The 26,480-nt window shown below is 35.1% G+C and overlaps 1 non-coding gene across 1 annotated transcript; it reads left to right on the forward strand.

Annotated features, from left to right (window-relative positions):
• Positions 1-15,487: 15,487 nt before the first annotated feature.
• On the forward strand, positions 15,488-15,594 carry LOC113268799 (U6 spliceosomal RNA). Its single transcript, XR_003321277.1, has one exon. It is a non-coding gene; the product is annotated as a U6 spliceosomal RNA (small nuclear RNA).
• Positions 15,595-26,480: the final 10,886 nt, after the last annotated feature.

A 26,480-nucleotide genomic window follows, 5' to 3' on the forward strand; every position in this document is an offset into this window, starting at 1 on the left:
TTTGAAAGTCAACTTTGGTTGAATTCATTGATCAAATAAAATGTATCAGTGCCTACACAGACGCAACCACATACTAGAGGGGAAAAATCATATAGCTAAGCTGACTCTTTTTAAAGTGATACATTCTCAAATGAGCACTCTTTCTCATTCAGTATCTGAGAATGCTGTTCTATTAAATATGCTTCCTCCTCAGAGTTAAACCCACCTTGAAAACCCCACTGAATATATCATCTTCAAATAGATTGAAAAAAGATGATGCATATGAGTGGGATGCACTCATCTTCCAATCACCAAATTCTGTATTCTATATCTGTGAAGATTATCTGTCTTTCCTGTTTTTATAGATGGAAGAAGTGAAGTGTCTCTTATCTAGAAAAAATTAACCTTTCTAATTATCCAGTTATACAATTCTTTTCTTTTCTTATGGATGCCATTTTTTGCATTTATTCTTTCACATAGCAAAATTCTTTTCATCTTTATCCAATCATGCATATATGCATACAAATACCATCTAGTAACTTTCATCTTTAAAATAGGCTTTACTTTAACTCCACCTTTTCTTCCAACTTCTATTTCTGTATAACCTTTCCTAAGAGAACATCTCAAAAGAGTTGTCTATAATCATATCACTTTCTCATTGTTCAGTTATTCTTTAACCTACTGCAGCCTATTCCCAGAAGGGTAGTTGTTGAAGTTACTATGACCTGTAAATTGTCAAATCCAAGATTCACTTCTCAGTCTTCATTTTACTCAATATCACTACAGTATTTAACATAGTTAACCATGGTGTCTCTTTACGGTACACGTGAATCTCTTTGCTACTGTAACAGGCTGAATAATGACCCAAAGTATGCACATCTTCATCTCAGAATTTGTGAATATGTTTAAATCTTACATAGTAAAAATGACTTTGCTAATGAGGTTAGAATAAGGTTCATGAGATGGGGAGATTATCCTGGATTATCTGAGCAGGACCAATGTTGTCATAAAAGTCCTTACAAGAGACAAGCAGGAGCATCTCAGAAGATGTGACAATCGAAACAGAGGTCGGAGTAATGCAAGGATGAGTCAATGACTATAGGAACTCTCTAGAATCTTAAAAAGACAAAGAAAGAGATTCTTCCCTAGACTGCAGCCCTGCCAACCCATTTCAGACTTCTGACCTCCAGAAATGTAAAAGTATAAATTTGTGGATTTTAAGCCACCAAATTTGTAGTAATTTTTTCAACACAAATAGGAAACAAATACAGTTATTATGACACTGAATATTCTGATTTACTTTTTCTTATCACATTGGTTAATAGTTTTATGTCACCTTCACCAGTTCTGTCTCCTCCTCCTGAAATAAATCTTGGGGCACCACAGGGCTTGGTTTTGAGGTTTCATCTAGTCATTATCTGTATGTGCTCTGTATTGCATAGTGTTTCAGTGGCTTTAAATACATTTTATATGCTGATGACTTTCCATCCCCAACCTCTCACTTGATATTTACACTGAACTTAAACTGCCTACTTAAAAGTTCTGTTTTATGTCTGACAAGCACATCAAACTCCACATGGCTGACCTAGAAGTTTCTTAATTTCCTTCTCTCTGTAAATGACACAGCCATCTTTCCAGATACTCAAGACAATTCTGTATTTATTGTCTTACATTCAATCTAAAATCAAGTATTCTGCCAAAATATATCCCAAATCTGTTCACATTCTCCATCTCTTTTATCACCATCTTAGGACAAACCACAATGATTCTAAGTTGATTAAGTTGCTTCTACTATTCCTTTTTTTCTAACTTTCTCTATAATCCAATTGTCACATGGTAAACAAAGGGATTTTTTTATTTAAATAATTATTTCACTCTTAAAAATAAAACCCTCTAATTGTTTTGCATCTGTCTTATAATTTACCTAATCTTTTCACCATGGCCTATAAGTCACTACAAAGTTTCACCCCAAAAGCTAAGGTTAGAAAATTGTAGTGGAAGGTACTAGAAATGTAGGCACAATACAAGGATTGTTTGATGTCTTACTAAAGAATTTGAGCTTTTCTCGATAGCTGAAAATACAGTTGTATAAGAACTTATATGACAATGTCAAATTTGCCTTTTTGAATGACTGACACACATGAGGAGAGTTACTGAAATGAGAAATTGAAATATAAATTATTGTGGATCCTGATGAGGAACAGTGGCCCCCCGGTGGGTAGAGCTTTAGAAGCCCAGTGAACCAAGCCACTCTTGTCTTAATATTGATACTCAAAGTTATATAATCCTCTTTCTTGTTCACCTAGAAAGTTAGAGTTAAATTGATCTTAGTGTAACTAGATGATACATTTATTTTATAAATAAGAAAACTAGATACTGCGAGGGTAGGAGACAGTCCTTAAGTCATGCCTGAACAGTGAAGACAAGTATAATTTTGTAGTTTTACATGTATGTATATATTTTGTGTGTATATGTCTATATAGCTTACTGGAGTATATAAGGCTCTTTTACATTTTATAGAAGATTTTTCAACATTCTGAGATAACTGTAAAGCATTATTAGAAGAGGTAAGTAAAGTCAAGTGTGTTGCCCAAGTAACATCAAGCAAATAAGATTAAAACTAGTGTTTAGGTTTCCAGATTATTCTTCCTCATTTTCTGTTGTGTTGGGTGACAAGTGCAGGGGATGCACCATGCCACCGAACCCTGAGCATTGAATGTGATTTCTTCTCAATCTTCTTGTCAGCCTAAGAAGACCCCAAAAGAGTAGGAAGAGACTTCCTAAGAGTAGGAAAGAAAGAACTAGGCTCGTTAACTTACATTTTACTGATGTGAAAGCATATTTTGCATTACAGTTAAATTCAAATGTCACTACTTCATTTAACATTTTTTTCTTCAAGCAGGAAATTTCAATGTCTATTAATGATATAATAAAAAAGAACAATTGCTTTTATGTTTAATTAAGTGCTATCTATAATATTTTATTTATATGGTATTATGCTTTCCATTTTAAGCTGTAAGATATAAAACAATTCTCATTTATGTTAGTATTCCTCAGATAGTCTTTTAGACAAGAATTCTAGGAAGATTAGAATCAGTCCTCAAATCATGAATACCAAGTAGAATCAATGCAGCAATGCTCAGATGAGCTGCTTAAAACTGGGATGGCAGTAAAATACCTGATTAGCATTGTGGGATTTTAGGAAAATTTGTTTCTACCTTCTAGGGAAAAAATGCTCACTGTTTATTTATTCAAGAATTATTTATTCAGGAACAGTTAATTGTAATGAATGGGAACACAGATTGTCTAAAAACCTGCTTCTGCAACTTTCTAGATATGTAACCCTGGACAAATTAACCTCTCTATGACTCAGTCTTCTCATCTGTAATCCTCCTGATGGGGTAGTTGTATTAAACGAACAGATTTTATAAGACACTTAGCATGGAAATACAATTTTATAAAACATTAAAAAAATAGTTTGTCCTTTGTAGGGGTGCCTGGGTGGCTCAGTCAGTTAAGCAACTGCCTTTGGCTCAGGTCATGATCCCAGGGTCCTGGGATCCAGCCCCATGTCTGCTCAACGAGGCGTCTGTTCCTTCCTCTCCCTCTGCCTGCCTCTCCCCCTGCTTGTGCTCGCTCTCTGTCAGATAAATAAAATCTTTAAACTAATTAATTAATTAAATATCCTTTGTAAAATAATTAAAACAGACATGATACAGGCATACCTCCTCTCCCTTTTCCCACAGCCCAGTCCCTTTCTTTTTTTCTGTCTGTGTCTCTCCTGAATCCTCAATGAAGAGACAAACTGTAAGGTTTACAAAGGTCTCAAAGAAACTGTTTTGAGATTATAATAATCCCAAACAAGGGACACAAAGCTGCAGTAGTCCGAACTTGTCCAGCATTTATACACAAAGGAACTGTAACCGGATCCAAACAGCAATAAAACACACTTTCTTCTTTGCCCTATAAAAACTTCAGACATAATTTGTCTCAGAAAATTACCTTGTCTTTAGCTGCTCCTTGATGCATATCAGGTCAGTTAAGCCTTTTAACCTTGATTTGATTAACAGACTATATATTTTTTTCTTCACAACCTCCACTAAAATAGAAGTTCACTGAATGTAAGTTCACTAGAAGTAAAGATCTTGACTATTTCCTTCACTCTTAATAATCAGTGCTTAGAACATTGGCTAGCACACAGAAGGTGCTCAGTTGATATTGATTGACTGAAGGAATGAGAATCTACATTGTGCCAGGAACTGTGGTAGTGGTGATAAAATAATGAACAGGGCTAATAAAACTTTGCCCCTCAAGGGTCTTACCATCTAGTGAGATCACACAGACAGATAGGCCACCGTAGGTCATTACATAGGGGTTATAAAGTCAGGATCATATGCCATCAGGTAGGAGTGGGGTGCATGTATGAGATGATTTCTATTTCTTCCTGATTCAGTTTTGGGAGGTTATATGTTTCTAGGAATCTATCTATTTTTTCTCAGTTGTCCAGTTTGTTGGTATATAATTTTTCATAATATTCTCTTATAATGCTTTGTATTCTATGGTATTGGTGCTTATTTCTCCTCTTCCATTTCTAATTTTTTTTGAGTCATCTCCTCCCTCTTTTTTGATGAGTCTAGCTATAGGTTTATCAATTTTGTTGATCTTTTCAAAAAATCAACTCCTGGGTTCATTAATCTGGTTTATTGTTTTTTCATTTTCTATTTTTGTTTATTTCCTCTCTAATCTTTATTATTTCCTTACTTCTGGTTTGGGATTTTGTTTGTACTTTTTCTAGCTCCTTTATGTGTAAGCTTAGCCTGTTTATTTGAAATGTTTCTTCTTGAGGTAGGCCTGGATTGCTATAAAATTCCCTCTTAGAACAACTTGTGCTGCATCCCAAAGATTTTGGACCTTTTGTTTTCATTTTCATTTGTCTCTGTGTAGTTTTTGATTTCCTCTTTGATTCCCTGATTGACCCTTTCATTGTTTAGTATAGCATTATTTAATCTCCGTGTATTCATTGTCTTTCTAGGTTTTTTTCTTGTGGTTGATTTTTGGTTTCATAGTATTGTAGTAGAAAAGATGCATGGTATGACCTTAGTCTTTTTTAATTTGTCGAGACTTGTTTTGCGGCTTAATATGTGATCTATTATGGAGAGTGTTCTATGTGCACTTGAATTGTATTGCACTGTTTTAGGATGGAATGTTCTGAATACATCTGTTAGATCCATCTGGTCCCATGTGTCATTCAAAGCCAGTGTTTCCTTGTTGATTTTCTCTTTGGATGATCTATCCATTGATGTGAACGGGGTGTTAAAATCCCCTACTCTTATGATATTACTATTGATTACTTCCTTTATGTGTGTTGTTAACTGCTTTATGTATTTGGGTGCTCCCATTTGGGTGCAGAAATATTTATAATTGTTATATCTTCTTACTGGATTGTTCCCTTTATGATTATGTAGTGTTCTTCTTTGTCTCTTCTTACAGACTTTGTTTTAATGTCTATTTTGTCCTATGTAAGTATTGCTACCCATGCTTTCTTTTTACTTCCATTTTCATGATAAATGAATCTCAGTTCCTTTACTTTCAATCTGCATGTGTCTAGATCTGAAATGAGTCTCTTGTAGGCAGCATACCGGTTGGTCTTGCTTTTTTATTCATTCTGTCACCCTTTGTGTTTTTATTGGAGCATTTAGTTCATTTATATTCAAAGTAATTTCTGATAGGTATGTGCTTATTGCCATTTTGGTACTTGTTTTATGGTTGTTTTTGTAGTTCTTTGAAGTTCCTTTCTTGCTCTCTTCTCTCATGATTTGCTGGCTTTTTTAATGATTTACTTGGATTACTTTATCTTTATATTTTTGCATATCTACTCCTGGTTTTCTATTTGTGGTTACCATTAGGTTTGTATATAACGTCTCATGTATATAGCAGTCTATATTAGCAGTCTATATTAAGTTGATGATCACTTACATTTGAACCCATTCTTTACCTCCCACGTATTTAATATATGGTGTCATATTTTACATCCTTGTGTTTTGTGAATCCCTTGACTACTTTTTATAGATATACTTAATTTTACTGCCCTTCTGTTCCTACTTTTCATCTACTTACGTTCTTTCCTTTCCACTCAGAAAGTGAAACATTTCTTTAATACTTCTTGTAGGGCTTGATTTAGTGGTTATAGACTCTTTTTTTAAAAATATTTTTTATTATATTATGTTAGTCACCATAGAGTATATCCTTGGTTTTTGATGTAAAGTTCGATGATTCATTAGTTGTGTATAACACCCAGTGCACCATGCAATATGTGCCCTCCTTACTACCCATCATCAGCCTATCCCATTCCCCCACCACCCTCCCCTCTGAAGCCCACAGTTGGAGAAGAAAGGGATAAAGAGAGGGGGGTAATCAGAAGGGGGAATGAAGCATGAGAGACTACGGACTCTGAGAAACAAACAGCGGTCATAGACTCTTAACTTGTTTGGGAAACTCTTTATGTCTCTTTCTATTCTGAATGATAGCCTTGATGGTTGGAGTATTCCTTGTTGCAGATTCTTTTTTTTTTTCCCCCTAGCACTTTGAATGTATCTGTCATGCCTCTTTTTTCCAGCCTGTCAAGTTTCTGTTGAAAAATCAGCTGATAGACTTAATGGGGTTTCCCTTGTATGTAACTGCTTTTTCCCTTGCTGATTTCAAAATTCTCTCTTTATCACTATTTTTGCCATTTTATTTACTATGTATCTTGGTGTGGACCTTCTTGGGTTGATTTTGTTATGGACTCTCTGTGCCTCTGGGATCTAGATTTCTATTTCCTTCCCCAGATTCAGGAATTGTCAGATATAATTATTTCACATAAATTTTCTGTTCTCTTTTTTGTCTTCCTTCTGGGATCCCTATAATGCAAATGTTATTATACTTGATGGTTCCTTGAGTTCTCTTAATCTATTTACATTTTTATTAGTCTTTTTTCTCTGTTCTCTTTAGCTTGATTGTTTTCTATTACTCTGTCCTCCAAGTCATTGATCTGTTCTTCTGTTTTCTGTAGTCTACTATTTATTTCTTCTAGTGTATTTTTAACTTCAGTTATTGAGTTTTCCCTCTCTGATTGGTTCTATTTTATGTTTGCTATCTCTTTGTTTGGGGTCTCACTGACATCCTCCACTCTTTTCTCAAGTCCAGTGAGTATTTTTATGACCATTACTTTAGTTTCTCCATTGGGCATATTATTATTTATGTTTCATTTAGCTCTCTTGTTGTGATTTTGTCCTGCTCTTTAATTTTGAGACATATTCCTTGTCTCCTCATTTTGTTTAGCTTTCTGTGTCTATTCCTGTGTGTTAGGAATGCCAGTTATGTTTCCTGCTCTTGAAAGTAGTGGACTTATGAAGAAAGAGGTCCTGTAGTACCATAGTACAATGTCCTCTATTCACCAGAACCTGGCTTTTCAGGGCTGTCTCCTGTTTGTGTTGCCTGGACCCTGCTGTTGTGTCTGAGCCACTTTTGCCTTCAGTCCAGTGGTCTACAATGACTTTCTTTACCTGTTGTGGGCAGGGTTTGGTCTTTGTGATGTTAGTGGGTCAGTCTGGGGTTGCCTTGGGCTTTAGTTGAGTCACACTAGGCACTTTCCTTGTGTTGTCCCCTCAGAAGCGTTTGTTGGTGGATGGGGCCTGCAGTAGATCAGATGTTTGCTTCCAGGCCACTGCTCAGCCCACTGTTCTGATTCCTGTTCCAGGGGAGAGAAGATAACTACATAAAGGTTACATACTACGTCATTTCTCTGGATTTCTCACTATTATGTAAGATGTTAGCTGCAGGTTTGTTTGTTTTTTTTAAAGATTTTATTTATTTATTTGACAGAGACAGACAGCCAGCGAGAGAGAACACAAGCAGGGGGAGTGGGAGAGGAAGAATCAGGCTTCCAGTGGAGGATCCCAGAATGCCGGGATCACGCCCTGAGCCGAAGGCAGACACTTAACGACTGCGCCACCCAGGCACCCCACTATAGGTTTTTTAAAGATAATCTTTATCATGTGGAGGAAGTTTTCCTCTACTGCTAGTTTACTGAGAGTTTTTATCATGCATAGTCATCAAATTCTGTCATGCTTCTTCTACATTTATTGATCTGATTATATGATTTTAATTTTTTGGCTTGTTATCTATTTTATTTTTAAAATATTGATTATGACCCACTCAGCTGATTTAATGACCTCTTATAGGTTCATACCTTTGAAAAAATTAATCTATGTGACTTCATGATTCATTGGCTATGACAAGTCAATAAGCAGAAATAGAGGGTGAGAGGGAAAAAATGCTTGTTCAGGTACATGTATAGGTAATGGAATTCATTTTTGAGATAAGAGGAAGCTCAGGTTTAAGGTTATGTTTATTTCTTTTGTTATCTATCAAAATTTTCAATGGATGTATCTAGCAGATGGCTAAACCCTGTTCTGGAATTGACAGAAGAAATTTAGAGTAGATAAGAATACAGAATTTTTTAGTGGCCTATGAATTAAGACTGACTTCAAATTCTGATCACAGTGATTAACAGCTGTCAAACAATGAACAAATTAATTCTATTATTTCCAACCCTTTGTTTCTTCATATCTATAATGGATAATATAACAAAATGGGTGATAGTCTGGATTAGATTTAAATAATGCCCATGGAGGGTTTAACATATAACTGGTATATGTAAGTGCTCAATAAATACTGGCCATTATTACTCATTTTCTGAGTCCCTGAATGCAGTGAAGATTAGCAGTTAGCAGACTGCTTCATTTTCTACCAAGGATAATCAAGTGCCATGCATGTTTTCAACACATTCCTGTTTATGTAACCTGATTACAACTGCTTGTTACTTTCCTAAGTGCAGCATTGTTAAAGAATGAATCTCAGTCAATAAGGGCTATCTCCTCTTCACCTCAACCTACCTGACAAAGAAACCTGGAATAAGAACTAAATAAGGATACTTCAAGAGTATAAATAATGCAACTCATAATTAATGGTGGCTTAAAGAAAGGAGTTATTTTTTTACACAACAAGTTTATAGATAGAGAGCTCAGTTTGACAATGCAGTCATGGACACAGGCTTCACCCATCATTCTGCTCTGCTGTCCTTAATGTGTTGACATTAGTCGTTATACTTGTTGCCTAATTGTTTCAAGACGATGGCTCCATTTTCAGACATCCTGTTTGTACTAGAGTTAGAGGGATGAAAGAAAAGGATCATACAACAGTTCTAGGGTTACCTTTTGCACAAGATACCTTTTGGAATTGTGTGGTAAAGAAATTGCATAATAATTTACTTTTAGTAAGGAGAAAAGGGAAAGGGATAATGTGTAAGCAATTAAATGTCTGCCACCAGTGGCTAATACAAACCCTGGCACATAAAACCTGATTAATCGTATGACTGGTTGAGGTCCCAGAAATGGGCAGGGAACAAGTCCTATGGCAGTTATTTAATGGATTTGTCTGGGGAATGTATGATCTTAAGACAGATTTTTTTTTTTTTTTACATAAGGGCATACCCCTTTACATGTTTTTAAATAGATTTTTAATAAAATTTCTATCACTTGAGAAATTTTAGGTCAGATACCTATTATGTTCACCAACATGTGATGTGTGTGGGAGAACAACAGCTTATGCATGGCCAGTGAAGAATGGCCAGTCAATTATATGAGGCAGAAAGTAGGCTTAGGCAAAGCACTGTGCCAAAGGAACATTTAGAGGTTGGACAGAGGAAATATGCCTGAGAAGTGGCCAGAGAGATCACAAAACAAAATATTCTCAAAGGAATGCAGAGTCAACAGTTTGCTTGCTGCTGACAGATTGAGATGGTAAGAAAGTTGGGTTTATTTAGTACCCAGAGTATCAATGGGTGATTTATGTTTGAGCAATTATAGTGAAGTGTTTGAGGATAGGGTTAGAGAGTGGTTAGATGAATGAGAATTAAGTAAGGAAATGAAAGATACAGGATTGAAAATTCCTTCAAGGTTGTTATATATAAAGGTGAAGATAGTGATAGTGTGGCAGTTCAAGGGAAACATGAGTTGGGAAAAATTATTTTTTCTTTAAGATATGAGAATGTGGAGATAGTTTGATAAAAATGTGCAAAAATAGAGGAACAAAGTGTACAGACAGGAAAATACAGGAACGTAAGGGAATAATATGTAAAGGGTAAGGCTACTGAGGAAAGGAAGGCAGAAGCCTACATGTGCATAAAAGAGAAGGTTGAGATTATAATCCTGACAAAAGTCTGCCTTCAGACCCTTGGGTGTCATCAGGGAATGTGGATTTCAGGAGATTTTCCACATCCCCAGAACTGGTAAGAGTGGCTCCTTGTGCCTAATTTATTTGTGCAAATGATATGCTTTATGATGAACACCTGCTTCCCTTTTGGGAGTCTGGAATTTTGATATGTACTAGGCAGAGAACGGCTGCCTATGTGACCTGCTCCCAATAAAAGTCTTTGGCACTGAGACCCTAATAAGGTTTCCTGGTAGACAGCATTTCCTACATGTTACAACTCTTTGTCAGAGGAATTAAGGGTGTCCCATTAACTCCAGTGAGAGAGGACTCTTGCTTTCCTCTGGATGAACCCCTTTTGCCTTTTCTTTTACTGAGTTTGCTCTGTGATTTCCTCTGTAATACATGATAACCGTAAATATAACTATATGCTGAGTCTTGTGAACTCTTCCAGTGAGTTATTGAAATTTCGGTTGATCAAGGGGACCCCAATACACCATGGAATGGAAAGCACAGGTTATGGTAAAAGGTGAAGAATGCCTATCCCACTGTAACTAGGGAACAGAGATTGGGTCAGGATAACAGATTTTCTTAAAGAAGGCTGAGAGTGTTTTGGATAACCATCTGATGAAAAAGAATGAGGAAAATTTAGAGTAAAGTATTTAGAAAAAAATGAAGTTTAAAAATCTGTATAGATTAAGAGATCTAACTAGAAAAATATAAATGGTGTGCCAATGAGTACTGATAGCCCAGTTGCATTGGCAATCATGAGATCATAAAAATGTAGCTCTGTGTGTTTGCATATTTGCACATTTTTCCAGCAGCTCAGAGTATCCTGTATGCAGGTCAGAGGAATAGCGGTTGAATTGTTTCAGTGTCTAGACTTTACTAAGTATTTGCAATGTTATGATGATAGGGAGATTTTTAAGAAAGCAGTTTATGTGCTGAGTTTTAGGATTTTAGCTTTCTGGGAAAGAAATCAAGGAAGGATCATATAGTTTTGTAGGAATACAGAGAAAAAGTGACTAGTATCCCTGTGAGGAAGACTGGAGTAAACTACTGAAAAACAGCAAATTAGAAAGGCTGTGGCTGATGAGAAAAATTGAAATGGTGACTATAGTGCATGGAATGGTGACCTTTCCAAAAATAAATCCATATCGTAACCTCAGGAGTCTGTGAATGTGACTTCATTTGGAAATAGTGCCTTTCAGATATAAGTAAGGATTTCAAGATGATATCATCTTGGTTTATCTAGGTGGGCTCTAAATTCAATGACAAGTATCCTTATGCACAAGAGAAAAGATAAGGCTCTATGAAGACAGAGGCAGAGATTGGAATTATGCAGCGGTAAACCAAGGAATGCCTGGAGGCATCAGAAGCTGGAAGGGGCAAGTAACGCCTCCCCTAGAGACTGTGGAGGAGTGCAGCCCTGACAACACCTTGATTTTGGACTTAAGGTCTCTAGAACTGTGAGAAAAAAATTTATGTTATAAGCCACCAACTTTGTGGTAATATGTTACGACAGCCCTAAGAACTACTACAGTGACTATGAAAAGTATGATTAAATTGGAGTGATGTGAAGTCATAGACGTGATATAGAAGGTTATTGAATCTATCAGCCATGTGGAGGTAGGTGTTTCCCAATAAGACAGGATCTAGATAAGAGAAAAAGACAAGTAGGAATAGTATGAAATACATGAAAAGCAATATGTAACCCATTATATGCAATTCATTTATAATTATAAAATATTATGCAAGTAAAAATTATATTGGAGAGTTTATGTAAAGAGTATAATTTTATTAATAGTTGCTATTGTTTTATTTCAAACATCATCTTTTGCTTTATAAATTAATGGAAAACATCCGAATGTCTTCAGTTTTACTTTAGGTGCGTAAAAATGAACATCCAAGAATTCCAAAATTGGCATAGTTGTTTCTTAAAAAAACAACAAAAAACCCCACCACATGTGTTGTATACCATGCTGATGCCCTCAATTGCTTCTGCTGAAATATTCATTTCCTTTATTGCAGTCCAAGTGTGGGGGGTGGGGGGCAATGTTGGAACAACATTTATAATGTGCCTGACATCATATCTTAAATCCTCACGTCCATCCTGTTGACACTGCTATAGCAACTCCTGCTGGTGTCCAAAGTTTCATAGCTAGTCAGTACTGGACAGTTATGGATTTAAAGCTAGGTTTTTTTGAACTTCCAAGACTGTATTCCTTCCCCTTCACCAGATTTTCTTGAAGCAAGAAAGAAAGGAAGGCTCAAGTCAGTTATGCTTCTTCTCATAAAAATGAGGGTTGTCCCTGAGTTTTGTGTAAAATGTCAAATGAGTGATTTAAATTATAAGGGGCTGCATTTTTAAACCTAACAAATGATTGGTGGGGTCATTTTGCTTAATTGTTGTGGCATCTTTGAAATATCATATCATTTTAGCACTTTCCTAATCTATAAAATGATGTGGTACATTTTAACAACTCAGTTTTATATTTGGCCTTTCAAAAGCATCATGCTTTATGGTCCATCAGCTGTATAGTGGCAATAACCACAGATATTTTGTGCATGGCATAAGCTATACTCAGACTCTTTCATTTCACTTGTATAGGCTCTCTATAGAAAAAATATATAAAATCTAATGAGTAATTCTAGAAAAACATATTAGTGGTATAGTAGAAATAAATGCAGCAGGGTATGTATTCTTTTTAATTGACTTTTTTCTTCATTATAGTCCAGTAATTATGCCAACTTATTCTAACTTCCATGGCAATGTCCAGCTATTTGAAGTATAATTATCTATATTAAAAAGCCACATAAAATTTTGCTATAAAATATTGGTAGTTTTGTATTATTTCAGTTGATGTCTGTTTTTAATGCCTTGAAAGAGTCATCATATATATAGCATAATGATTTTCAAAAACTTAATTAAAACAATGTTGATCATAATGTAATCAATTAAAATTATTTGGTAGACATAGTATCTAGAATGATATCATGGTAGCAATGAACAGTAACAATTATAATGATCTAAAATGACTAAGAATTACAAACCTGTATACATTCCTATATAATAGATAACTTTGATAGGGAGATGGCTGAGCATTAGTTCCACAGTATTATTATTATTATTATTATTATTATTATTCCGTTATTATTTCGATATATTTAATCTGCTATAAGCAAATGGAAGAATAACCTAGTTTTACTTTTTTTATTGGTTATTCATATCATTTCAGTTGTCACAGAAAATCTGCTACATAATAATCCAAGTTATTTTCTTCATCCTTTCCTTTCCTCCATCCATGATTTTGTACTAAACAATTTATTCATGGTATATGGTATTTCTAGATATCTGATGCTTCTAAGCCAAATGGTACCATTTACAGCTCCAGCTGAGGAAAGCAGAATTGGTATGTTCAGAGAGAATTGATGGTATATTCTGCATCATGTGGCCAATTTGATCAAGCTGAATGGACTGAGGATACACAAATCAGCCAATCCGTTGTGTTTCCAAGAACTTATAAGACACCCTGTTTTGAAATGTACTGATAAAATTAAGATAAATTTAATTGAATAAGCACATGCTTTCTCTTAGATGTATTTAAGAAAGAAACAATCTTCAGATGAGTACGAAGGAGCGAGTAGCTAAGAGCTAGAACACTGATTAGATATTTGCATTGTCTCTAGTTTTTAGTTGTTTCCAGTTTGGAGCTACTATATATAAAGCAACTTTAAAATTTTGTGTAGAAGTTGTGTAGAAATAGGTTTTCATTTCTCTTGGGTCATGTGGTGATTTCTGGGTCCCTTTTAAGCATTATGTCCCGCCTTTTTGCAAGGCTGGAAATTTTCAGCCACTGTATACTTCCTGATCTTTGATTCTGTCACAACTCAGACTGCGATGAACTGTTTGGGAATCTTTACGTGCTCCTTTGGAATGTGCCTGGGAGCAGAACTTACTAGCAGCTGTTTCTCTTCCAAGCAGGATCACAGCAAACCATTGCCTGCTGACTAATATCTGAAAACAGTTATTATATATATGTTCTTTATAGATATTATAAATAGTTGTATTCTTAAGGTAGAGGGATAAATCTTTTCCCTCTTATTCCGTCATGGCTTCAACTGTAGGCTAACATTTTGAACTTAGTTTAAAACATCACCATGAGTAAGACATTGTTGACATTTTACCAATTAGAAAATCGATACTTAGAAAGATTAAGAACATTTCCTAAGTTCAAACCTCTAAGAAGTCTTTAACGCAAGATTCCAAATTGCATGTGTTTTATTTTATGTCCATATGGTTTTCTATTATCCTATCCTACTCATATTTTGATGGAAAAAATAAAAATATCTCAGGCATTGATAAGAGTAGATATAAGTTCTTGTCTGACAGCTTCAGGTATGTAAAGTATCTATGATTGTTTCATAAGTGGGTATGGGAGACACATGGGGCATGATACTGCCAAATATGTTGTTTATGGAAGTATAAGTTGCAGATATCTTAGGATAGCCTTGAGTGTTATTAAATAAAATTAATAGCCAACTTTAAACAAGAAAGTAGAAGGAATAGATTTGAATGTAGGGAAAAGTATTTCTCCAACATATGTAAGACAATGCCTTCAGTCCAAAAATGAAAGCAGGGCAGTTGCTTAGAGAAGAGATGTTTTAGGTAGTTTAAATATCCACAGGTAAATAAATAGAATGTGATGGCTAACTGCTAGCACTAGATAGGATGAGTTAAAGCAGAGTAAAAGATGATTCTAAATACGGACCGGTGAAAGAATGGTTGTATGCCTTATATATGTTCAGCTCATTATAACATAAAAATTCAAACTAAAAATTGTGAGACAAGAGAAAGGCATATATTTTTTATTTTACATAAAAGAAATTAGGTAAGCAGTCCAAAACTGCTTTGTGGTTCTTCTGCAATAACATCAATGAACCAGACATTCCATCTCTTTATTTCACCATTCTAGTACAAAGCTCCCATTTTCAAGCTTTCATCACGTGCTTTAAGACTATGGTTCAAGAACTTCATTTATGATATCCTTATTGCAGGAAGAAGTAACAGCAGTAGTATAGGTGGGGTGAGTTCACCTTAAATAGCCAGACCCAAACAACACTTCTCACATGTAATTTGCCAAAATTTGGTCACGTTGCCAATTTCATGGAAAAAGAGGCTAGAGAAATGTTGACTTTCATTAACAGCAAGCATGAGCCCCTTAAATCTGGGCCTGGTGTTAAAGAGAATAGGAGAGTACTCGCTTTGGCAGAACATATACTAAAATTGGAACGATACAGAGAAGATTAGCATGGCCCCTGAGCAAGGATGACATGCAAATTCATGAAGCAGTCCATGTTTTTTGGTTTTCTGACTTTAAAATAAAATAGGAGAATGGATGTTGGACTATGCAAATGGGATTTTCTATATCAATGTTCATTTCATTTACTATAAGAGAAGTTTGGAAGGAAGACTAAAACAATGTAGGTTTCCTTGAGTATTTACATGCTATCAGGTCATGTATGTGGTAATTTCAAATGTGTAACTACAAATGTGAATATGAAATGGTATATTGGGGATTATATATTATTTGGATGATATATTTGGAAATCTAGTTATTTTGTGGAAAGATAACTATAAAGAGAGAGACCAAGGCATTTTCAGAGGCACAGTGACTAATACTGATGAGAGACTATGAGGTGGTCTAGAATAAGCAAATATATTCTTCTCTATTCTGTTTGCAACTGTACCGCAAAGCTACTTAACAGTTTATCTGCTCAAACTGTATCTGCATTTTTTCAAAAGATATCATCTTTTATCATTTTGTGAGCCTTCCCTACCACTTTCATTCAATTCACTCCAGTCATACTGGCCTCCTTTTTATTTTTTAAATTTTCCCAAACTTACGGCACCCTCCTACCACCTTCCCTGGAACTTTTGTTCTTGCTATTGATTATCAGGCTTAAGCCACCCCAGTCCCTATATCTTCATGGGTCAGTTCTTTGCCTCCACTGTGTCTTAGCTCAAGGATCACCCTCACATTAGTGTACTACATGACCTCCATATTTAGAATAACAACCCTTCACCATAGTCCCCCCTCGCCATAGTATTCGTTACTACTTGTCATGCCATGTTATTTTTTAATTTGTATTTCATTTTTATTTTTGTTTAATGTTAACCATGTTTTATTCAATGCTTTATTCCCCATAATTACCCATGCCTATACCACATGGTAAGCTCAGGTGAACTGTTGGAGTGAATTTAATATGTTCGACTTATTCCTTAAGTTCATCATATAAAAATTTCCTGGAGTCCTATCCTAATAAAAATTGTATCCCTGAAGAAAGTTCTAGAGACTGTCCTGATTTTGACCTGCACATCTAAGAGAGCTAATTTGCCTCAGAAAGCTGGAACTATTTCAGGAGCTGAAGCACTGAAGTTTGTCTATACCTGTGGTCCTATAGGTTTCTCTCTAATTTAGTAAACATCTAAGAGCACTACTTATCTTCCTTTGTTGGAGCCTAATTGTGTTAAAAACAGAAGGCACTAATGAGATATGTTACATATGTATGGATATTAAAGCTGATTAGACTTATAGAGGAATATATTTCTTAGGCTATCTCATTACTGAATTAGAATAAAAAGAGTATGTTGAACAAATTTAATGCATGTGCAATATGTTGCTAATTCCCTGTGTTAGAAAAATTTATTTTAATTCAGAATTCTCAGTTGTGACAAAGTTAGACCAGCCTGGGTGGCTGAGTTGGTTAAGTATCCACCTTTTGCTCAGGTCATGATCCCAGCGTCCTGGGATCTAGCCCTGCATCAGAGCTCCCTGCTCAGTGGGTGAGTCTGCTTCTCCCTCTTCCTCTGCCCCTCCCCTGCCCCAGCTCACATGCTCTTTCTCAAATAAGTAAATTAAAAAAAAATCTAAAAAAAGTTAGGCCCAGGTGACTTTTGGCCTTTATCATATTGTCAGCATCCTAATTTAATGCACAGAAAAGCATTTGTAAGTGTAGAGCTTTCCATCAATCCATTTAGTAGGATATATATTTTTAAGAAATAATTCACATCACAACAAAAAGGCAACACATTTGTGTTCTCATCTTATTTTTTAATGCATTCATACTTTAAAATATATTCACCTCAAACTAATGATTTTCAACTTTTATAGCTTTGTTTTGAAATTAGTATTACTAGATAATATAAAAGTTTTAACTTGATTGCATATTGTGTATGTGATTTATTTGAATACTGACTGAACTCCTTTTTCCAATTTATTAGCAACCTCAAATAATTTTCTTCGGATTGATGTAATAGTATTCATCATGATAAATTCATAATCATATAAATAGAATCTTTTTGAGCACTGTTACTTTCCGGTACTTTACAAGTATTACATTTAATTCTCACAACAAGCTGCATATTAGTTATTATTAACTTCTGTTTTAGAAGTGAGAAAACAAAGACTTAAAGAAGCTAAATGACTTAACTACTCCGTAAGTCATAAATCAAATATCTGGTTCCAAAGTATGCATTATATCGTCCCTCCAATTTCTTCAGAAAACACTTGCTTTCTTTGTTGATATATGTGAGAATGAAGTTACATTATGGTTTTATTAATACAGCTTCTAGGGGGTCCTTGGCAGCTTAGTCAGTTAAGTGTCTGTTTTCGTCTCAGGTCATGATCCCAGGGTCCTGGGATGGAGCCCCATGTGGGGCTGCCTGCTCAGTGGGGAGCCTTCTTCTCCCTCTGCCTGCTGCTCCCCCTGCTTATGTGTTCTTTCTCTCTCTGTCAAATAAATAAATAAAATCTTGTGTTAAAAAAATACAGCTTCTAGGTACCGTTGTGAAAGGACACTATGAGACAGTGCTTTGTGTTTATTTAATTGTTTTATTTCAAAAATTAGATATATTTGCATAACTAAAGCATTGTTTTCTGCCCCATATTTCTAGGTCATTAAACTGAATAAACTTGTTAAAATTAGTTTACCACATAAGATGATAATAACTATATCGATATTGTGCATGTTATGTTCATTTTATATATGTTTGGGAATTCGTACAATCATCCCCATTTTGGGGTGTAATTTTATTGATGCTGGAGTTGGTAATGGCGGATGGATGTTTACATTAGAGGTGGCAGAAGTGATAGTAGAAAATGTCTCTATTCAAATTTAGTTTTGCTTAAACTGTGGTTAGCTCAAGCAGGTTGCACTGAACTAGTTTGGAGGTTCTGCCACCTGGATTTGATGATGGAGCCCAGGCTAGTATTTGTGTTGTTATTTTTTCTAGGGAGCTATGAATATCATGAAACAGTGTATGCATAGTATGCTTTAATGGTATTTAAACCATCACTACATGACAGAAGTTGGCATCATTAATGCTATTACACTTACATGAAATTTTTCTGTCACTTGTAATTATAACTTTCGAATACACTTGGTGACCTAGGATTTTTTTTTCCCCAAGTTTATGTTCTCTATACAGCTGCCTGGAAACCCTTTTGAATTTAAATGTAACATAGTAGATAATGATACAAACTTCATTTCCAGGTTTCACTTTAGGGAAAGTGTCCCCTGGAAGATAGTCAAATATGTTGTCTGTTGAAGAAAGGGCAGGAATGACACTTACAGGCAGAGATAGTTTTACATTTAATGCCAAGGAATGGAGATGATTTTACACAATCGAAAATGAATCACACTTGGAATAGTTTAATTAGAAACTTATATTAAGCAATTTGAATATTTCAAATGCAGGTAAGTTAAGATTACATTCAAAGCAAAGACATGTGACAGGTTGGCATTTTCATTCTCCTGCCTTAAGCAAGAAAAATTTCAGCCGAGATTTCTGACCTTAACATAAACCTCAATATAAAATACAATTCAAATACTGTCATTTCCTGAAGATTTTCAATTATTTTCAGGTGAGGAGAGGTTAAAGGTTTTTTTCTTGGTACTCTGTCCCCAAATAGCTCATACTCTTCCTCCCCTGAGAAATAGAAAATAATGTAACTTTTTAAAAGTAGTTGAGAAGGGAAAAAAAAGAATAGTTAAGGAGGGAGAGTATAAGAGTGAGAAAAAGTGAAGGGAGTGGGTGAGGAGAAGGTGTGTTTCTCCATAGACAGACACAGGAAGAAACAAACTACAGCTTGTAAGAAGAGAGGCGTAAGCAGGCAAGTCAGAAGGAGAATAGAGGGAAACACCTTAAGGGAGAAGAAAACGGAAAAACAATGCAGAGGGAAAAAAGATATAAAAAAGGTTGTTGGGATTTGGGATTAAAACACAGGTTAATATTTAAATAGTTAATAGCATTTTTTGTAATTGGGTTGGATAGGTAATAGTTGGTGCTAAATTAAAATTACATATGTTCTTATTTTTTTAAATGTATAGGCAATTTAGTACAATATAAATTCATTTTTTAAAGCACATTCTCCTTTTTAAAATTATTTTTCAGTGTTCCATTCTCAGTGCTCTGTCCTCTTTCCCTTTCACCTTCTTATTCCTTAATGTACTTGTTTAATTAGCTAGGAGATATTGAAAAGTGTATACTATTCAGGTTTTATTTGAGAGAAATGGTTAAGTAATTAGAATAGCTAAAAACAAACAAACAAACAAACAAAAACAAAAAAACTAACTAGTTTTGACCTCACATAGTGAAATGGATTTAATCTGGCTCAGATAGAAAAGTAGGGTTAATGTTACATTCTTTTATTTATTTATTTATTTATTTATTTATTTATTTTTGCTTGTTTCATTGGTTTCCAAGGGCTGTTTATACATTTGGCTATTGCAGTTGTGTTTATTATCTTTGTGATTTATAAAAACCGTTAGTAAATGTTTTATGAAAAAAAAAAGTATGGCTTCACATTGAGTTGTGGGTTTGACAATAAACTGTATCATATGTCACTGAGTTTGTATGACTTACATACAATCCCTAAATCCATATGGACTGCTTATAATTACTGAAAATTTCCAGTGGAAGGGCCATGCCAAGAAATTAATGTGCTTCATTTTTACCAGGGGCCTTTGAATTCTGCCTGGTCTTCTTTCTGGTCCTCTTCCCTGGTGGGCAAGTTTGATTCATTAGTAAGCAAAATGTTCCTGTTCACTTAAACTAGAAACAGGCCTAAAATAATTTTACCAGCTAGCTCTCTTTAACTCTCTGGGCCTTCCTCATATACAAATGGTCTTCAGAGGCAATGGGAGAGATGTTTTCTCCTGAAAGGAAAGAGTCTGCCCCCCCGCATCTGCTGGGCTGCATGAGAGGTTTCAGGGAAAGAAAGGACCCATATAGAAAAAGGAACCAAGAAATGTTCTCACATCCAAAGACCTACAAAGACCAACTGAGAAAATTCCAGCACAAGAGAAGTTACTGCCTTTCTTTCCCCTATCACATAGTCTAGGGCTACCTTCGATCTGATTACTGATGCTCCTTATCCTGAGAAAGTAGAAGGGACAGACATGCACTATGATCAGATACAGTGCTGGCATTAGTGGTGGAAGGAATGATTGTAGAGGGCATTCAATAAATACAGAAATGAAAATATTTGCAGATAATATGACAGGCAGGGAAGTAAAATATAAATTAAAAAAATGTTTTTCTATAAGAGAAAATAACTTCTTCCTCTCTCCATGAAGAAAATGATCCAATGTAATCAAACTGCATTGAAAGTCTCAGTGCTATTATAAAGTATTATAAAATATTGGGGTCCCAAATCAATTAATGCTATTCAAAAATTCTACCAAAAAGTGGTATCTAGGTCATTTTCCTTGAGGTAAAATCCTTGTTTGAGTTCAAACATAGCTTATGTGCTTGCAGTTATTGTCTCTCTTCATGAGCCCATTTGGCAAGTGGTCTAGTAGGGAGAGGTGGCTGTATGATATCTAGGGAACAGATCATTTTGTTTACTTTTACTTCTGCAATAGTGGGGGGAAATTTCAAATGTTATACAAATATTCCCTCATCCTTCTGGTTCCATGCTATACTTTATCCCGTTATATCTCACCAAACTTTCTTGTCAACAATTTTCCAACTTCTTATATCTTTTTCAAAGTCTCTGAATATCTGGTCAAACCATTGATCCAATGCTAATTGGTGATTATTTTTACCTGTGCTGTGTTTACTTGAAAAGTGGACAATAATTTACATTGCTTAGATTTTAACCAAAGACAGGACTTCCTTATTTTTCTTCTGTGCAGACCTTCAGAATCACCTTTATCTAATAGTTAGGCAGACCATTACCAGCTGGTTTAACATATCATGATAAGTCTGGGCCATTATGAAAAACACATTGCAAGTTATGCTCTGCCTAATTGAAAGAGGTACCATTTCTTAAAACTGAGATAAGGATAGCATATTCTGCATTTATAGGGGCGCTGTGTATTCAACCTTAGTTGGTACACCTATAAATATCTTTTGTAAACCAGGTATATTTCCTCCCCCTTCAGTCAACTCAACATGGGAGTCTTACCTTAAGACCACAGATATAGGTTGAGGGAGGAGTGTCAGTAAGATACAAATAGTCACGTGGAGAATGGGACTCACATGCTTCTGCAACTTATTTATGCCTTCAGGATATCCCCCAGCCAAAAAACTGATGATAACATTCAACCCAATAGTAGGTAGTGGTTAGGCATGTTCAGTTAATTTGATTAGATCAATCAGATTATACTAAATTCACAAAGGGGGATTCAGCTTTCCTGGTTTCCTGATATCTCATGGTCACATTTATGACTACACAGGGGTCAAAAACTACTTCTCAGAGGGAAAGCAATAACTTGCTCCAGAAGACATGCTTTGCTATAAAACTGTATGAATTACAGTGGCTATATATAGAATTTGTGTAGAATTTATAACCATCGTGCCCTCTTTCAGCCAAACATCAGCAGGGTCATAGGAGCCAAATGGCAGTTTTGCGAATTCTTCAGCCTGAACTAACATGTAAGACTTCCCTTCCTATGTGCTCCACTCAAAGAAGAGAACTTAGGAGTCCGTGTGGTCAGTGAGGTGAAGTATAAACCCAAATATTATGTATATTTTCTCCAAAATCTAGAGATCCGTCAATTGTATTTTTTTTTTTTATGGAGATGCAAGAGATAGTAACTTGCTCTTTTTCTTGGAGGAAATATCCCAGCATTATTCAGATCACCACAACTGATAAATTAACTGAAAGATACTTTTATTTTCTGATAATTTATGTTCTATATACATATGTATATTAGCAAGCAATTTAGGATATTTGTACTTCTTAAACTTTAGGACATAGCAGCATGAAATCATCAATGTAATAGATCAAAAAATTGTTTCATAGACACTTCAGTCTGAATTTGATCTAATGCTGCAGAATTGATGTGTTTGAGAGTTATGACCCTGTAGGTATACTGCTCTTATTGTCAGGTAAAAGCAAACATTTATTTATAAGAACAGGAAAATAATTCTCCAGGTCACTGTGCTGCATAGGAAATTAAAAAAAAAAAATCCCTGTATTAAATTACACCAGTAAGAAGACTATATATGGAACAACATATGTAATTGGAAACACTAACTCATTAAACTTATAATAAATCCCTCTCCCTTTCCCCAAGAACTATCTATCTTCCATGAATCCAATCAAGAAAGTTAAATGAAAGTGAGGATGACCACTCCTGCATCTCTAATTTGTTTGATACTGGCACCAGTCAATGCCATCTTCCAGGAACATGGTAATTTGTTACTTGATTTGCTGTTTAGGTAGGGAGTAGGTCATAAGTGTTAATTGGTTCTGTCTTCAATTATAACACTGACTTCACAAGATGGGAAACCATTGTGAAGATCATAAAAGAAGCTAAACAAATTCTGTTTCTACTACGAAATCAGGAATTTGGGAGAGTAACAAGTTAGTAAATTTAGATTCCTCCTGAGCTCAAATGAAGTAGATTTTTATCAAAAGGCTATTATCATGAGAGGCGCCTGAGTGGCTCAGTCTTTGGGCGTCTGCCTTCGGCTCAGGGCGTGATCCCGGCACTCTGGGGTCGAGCCCCACATCGGGCGGGCTCCTCTGCTGGAAGCCTGCTTCTTCCTCTCCCACTCCCCCTGCTTGTGTTCCTTCTCTCACTGGCTGTCTCTATCTCTGTGAAATAAATAAATAAAATCTTTAAAAAAAAAAGGCTATTATCATGAGACATTTGTAAGTCTCAGTTACCGGTAAGCTCAATGATATTACAGAGATCGAGGAATTTGTTAGAGTGCTCAATAGTCTACAAATCATTTGGTATTTAATTCTGCCAGTTTATCTTAAATGAGTTGAGATATCTTTAAAGAAGATTTGAAGAAAGATTCCCAGGGGCTGCTTCTAAAATAACTAGAAATTTCTTCTTAAAGAGTGTTCAGGCTCTATTTAATTAACAGCCCATTGGGCGGTATGTGAATTGACCTGGGAATTGGATTTGGATGAGGAATTCTCATTGTTATATTTGCTCAACTCATGACCCTATTCATTATACCTAGATATCTTCCCTCTTACACAAATCTAGTGGATGCTTACTAAGCTGCCTCTTGACTTCTGTCCTGGTAATCCTATGATCGATTATACATAGCAGGAGAAGCAAAATGGCTGCTTTTCCTTAGCTTTTTTACTCAAGTTTCTATCTGTAATTTTACATTCAAATCACTTTTCACTCCTTCATTGTGTTTATATTCTGCCAGGATCATATTTCTACTTGCTGCCGTATCAGTGGCATTTATCCTTTATCTTGTCTAGGAGAAAGGATCAGTCTCTCATTAAGAAACTCCAGGTAACAAAGAATTCCCCATGGGGTAGAAACAGTGAACATTCTATTCTGGTCATAGGTCTTAGGGTGTGTTCCCTTTTAACCATTTCAAGTCTGAAATCAGTAGTTTCACTTTGTCTTGGTAAAAGTCTCACAAAATCCCTGTCCTTCATTAAACTCACAGCTAGTGGAAAGCTACCTTAGAGAGAAGTTGTATAGAAGTGGAATCACTGTTTTGTTCTCTGCTGATCTAGTATAGGCTCCCTACTGGCAGAATTTATACTCAAGCAGGTAGGAGTTACTGGCTTAATTGCTCTATACCCCCTATCTAGATCCATCTGCAATAATCCTTTTCATTTTCTCATACCTTTGATTTTTATTTTTTTCTCTAGTTCTTCCCTGTATTACCATTAAAGAAGCTCACATCATATGTATATGGTTGTTGCCCAAAGTTTGTCTGGTGATTTTGTATGTGACAGAATAATGAATCCTCATCAGACCTATAAATGGGGGCATGAAAGGATGTGATGGTAAAAGAAGGGGGCTCTAGATGGAGAATTAATGGTCTAAATTCAAGTTTCAGCTCTGCTTCCTATTATTACGTTATATAATTTAATCCCTCAAATTCTCCATTTTCTCATCTATAAATATGAATAATAATTTGTTTCTACTACAAAACCAGGAACTCAGAGACTAACAAGTTGGTAAATTTAGATTCCTCCAGAGGTTAACATGAAGTAGATTTTCATCAAAGTGCTATTATCATGAGACATTTGTAAGTCTTAACTCTGACCTGCAAGCTCCAGAGTATTGCAGAGATCTAGGAATTTGTTAAAAGCGGTGCTCAGTAGTCTGCAAATCATTTGGTATTTAATTCTGCCAGCTTATCTTAAATGGACTTTTATAGGAAGCAAATGAGACACTGCTTGTGAATGTGCTTTGTAAATTATAAATCACTAAAAAAGATAATATTTTGTATAGTACAAATTGATTTTTTTTGCGCTTTTGAGTTTATTGGAAAAGTTTATTTCTGTGAAGTAACTATTTTATAATAACTTACCTTTGCTACTAATATAACAAACAAGCTTACCTGGAAGAAACAAATTACCAAAATATCTTGAATGAAAACACTTCCAATTTAATGTATTCTATTGAACTCATCCTTATTTTATAATGCTTGACTTTTGAATCCTTAATCTTTCATCTTCAGATTAAATAGAAGAAATCTTATTGAGAGAGAAGAAATCAGAAAGAAAAAATATTAAACCTGTTTCACTTGTATTTTTTACATTAAGTAATCAACATTTTGCAAGAACCAATCATTCCAAAGCAAGTACATATCTTTACTTTGTAACTACTTTCTTAAAGTTGCATCATTACTGTTAACCTTTCATACCAAATTGGAGAGTATATTTGTTCAAATTAGGTGCTTTAGATTTTATTTTTAGGTGTTTTATATTTTAAAAAGTATGTTTTTTATGATACTAAAATAAATTTAAAATAATCATCTATGTGGGGGTGCCTGGGTGGCTCAGTCAGTTAAGCATCTGCCTTTGGCTCAGGTCATGATTCCAGGATCCTGTAATCAAGCCCCACTCAGGTTCCCGGCTCAGCAAGGAGCTGCTTCTCCCTCTCCCTCTGCCCCTCTCCCCCTTCCTGCTCTCTGGCTCACTCTCTTTCTCAAAGCAAACAAACAACCCCACCAAACCAAAACAAACAACAACAACAAAAACTGTAAAATAATTATCTATGTTATAAAGTGTACAATTTAATTCATTTAGTTCAGAAACCATGCTTAAGCCAATTGTTGCATTGTATGCCCCCAACAGAAATTGACATGTGACCCAATTTTTATCAATTAGATTGCTCAAACTGGGGAATTTTTGCCACCTTGAATAACTAGTCCATGTCAGAATTGCAGTTTTGTTTTCAGTGACTTTTCTTACTGTTTAAAGCTGTTTAATGTGTATTTTTTCTAAATTCAACCAAAAGTTTTCAAAATAATATACTGTATAAGAAATGGATTGAAATAAAGTAAGAAATTAGAAATAACTTTAAGAATGGAAACAAAGACTCAAGAATAAATGAACACAAAACAGTGATTTCAACTGAAACCAGTTTAACATATGAATATAATAAATGAATGAATGCTGAATATTTTTAGTTATTAATTTGACATCTATTATTTAAGCTCTGCTCAAAAGAACAGGGCCCTCCTTGAAGGAGATAATAGTCTACTTGGGTAATTTTGTATTATAAAGTGTGATAAGTGTTACTATAAAAAAGGGGATTGAGGCATTATGGAAGAGTAGAGAAGGGTTTTCTGCTTGTGGGAAGGAAAAACAAAATATTTTAAAAGATAATTTGAGTTTAATCAAGAATTATGAAAAGGAGAGATTGATTATCATATGAACTAGTAAGAAAAACGTAAGAAGACCTTATGTCATATGTAGCAACTGGAACAGTGGAATATAGTTTTTTCTGATGTTGGCATGCTG

This window comes from Ursus arctos, unplaced genomic scaffold (genome assembly GCF_023065955.2).
Source record: "Ursus arctos isolate Adak ecotype North America unplaced genomic scaffold, UrsArc2.0 scaffold_2, whole genome shotgun sequence".
Taxonomy (NCBI): Eukaryota; Metazoa; Chordata; class Mammalia; order Carnivora; family Ursidae; genus Ursus; species Ursus arctos.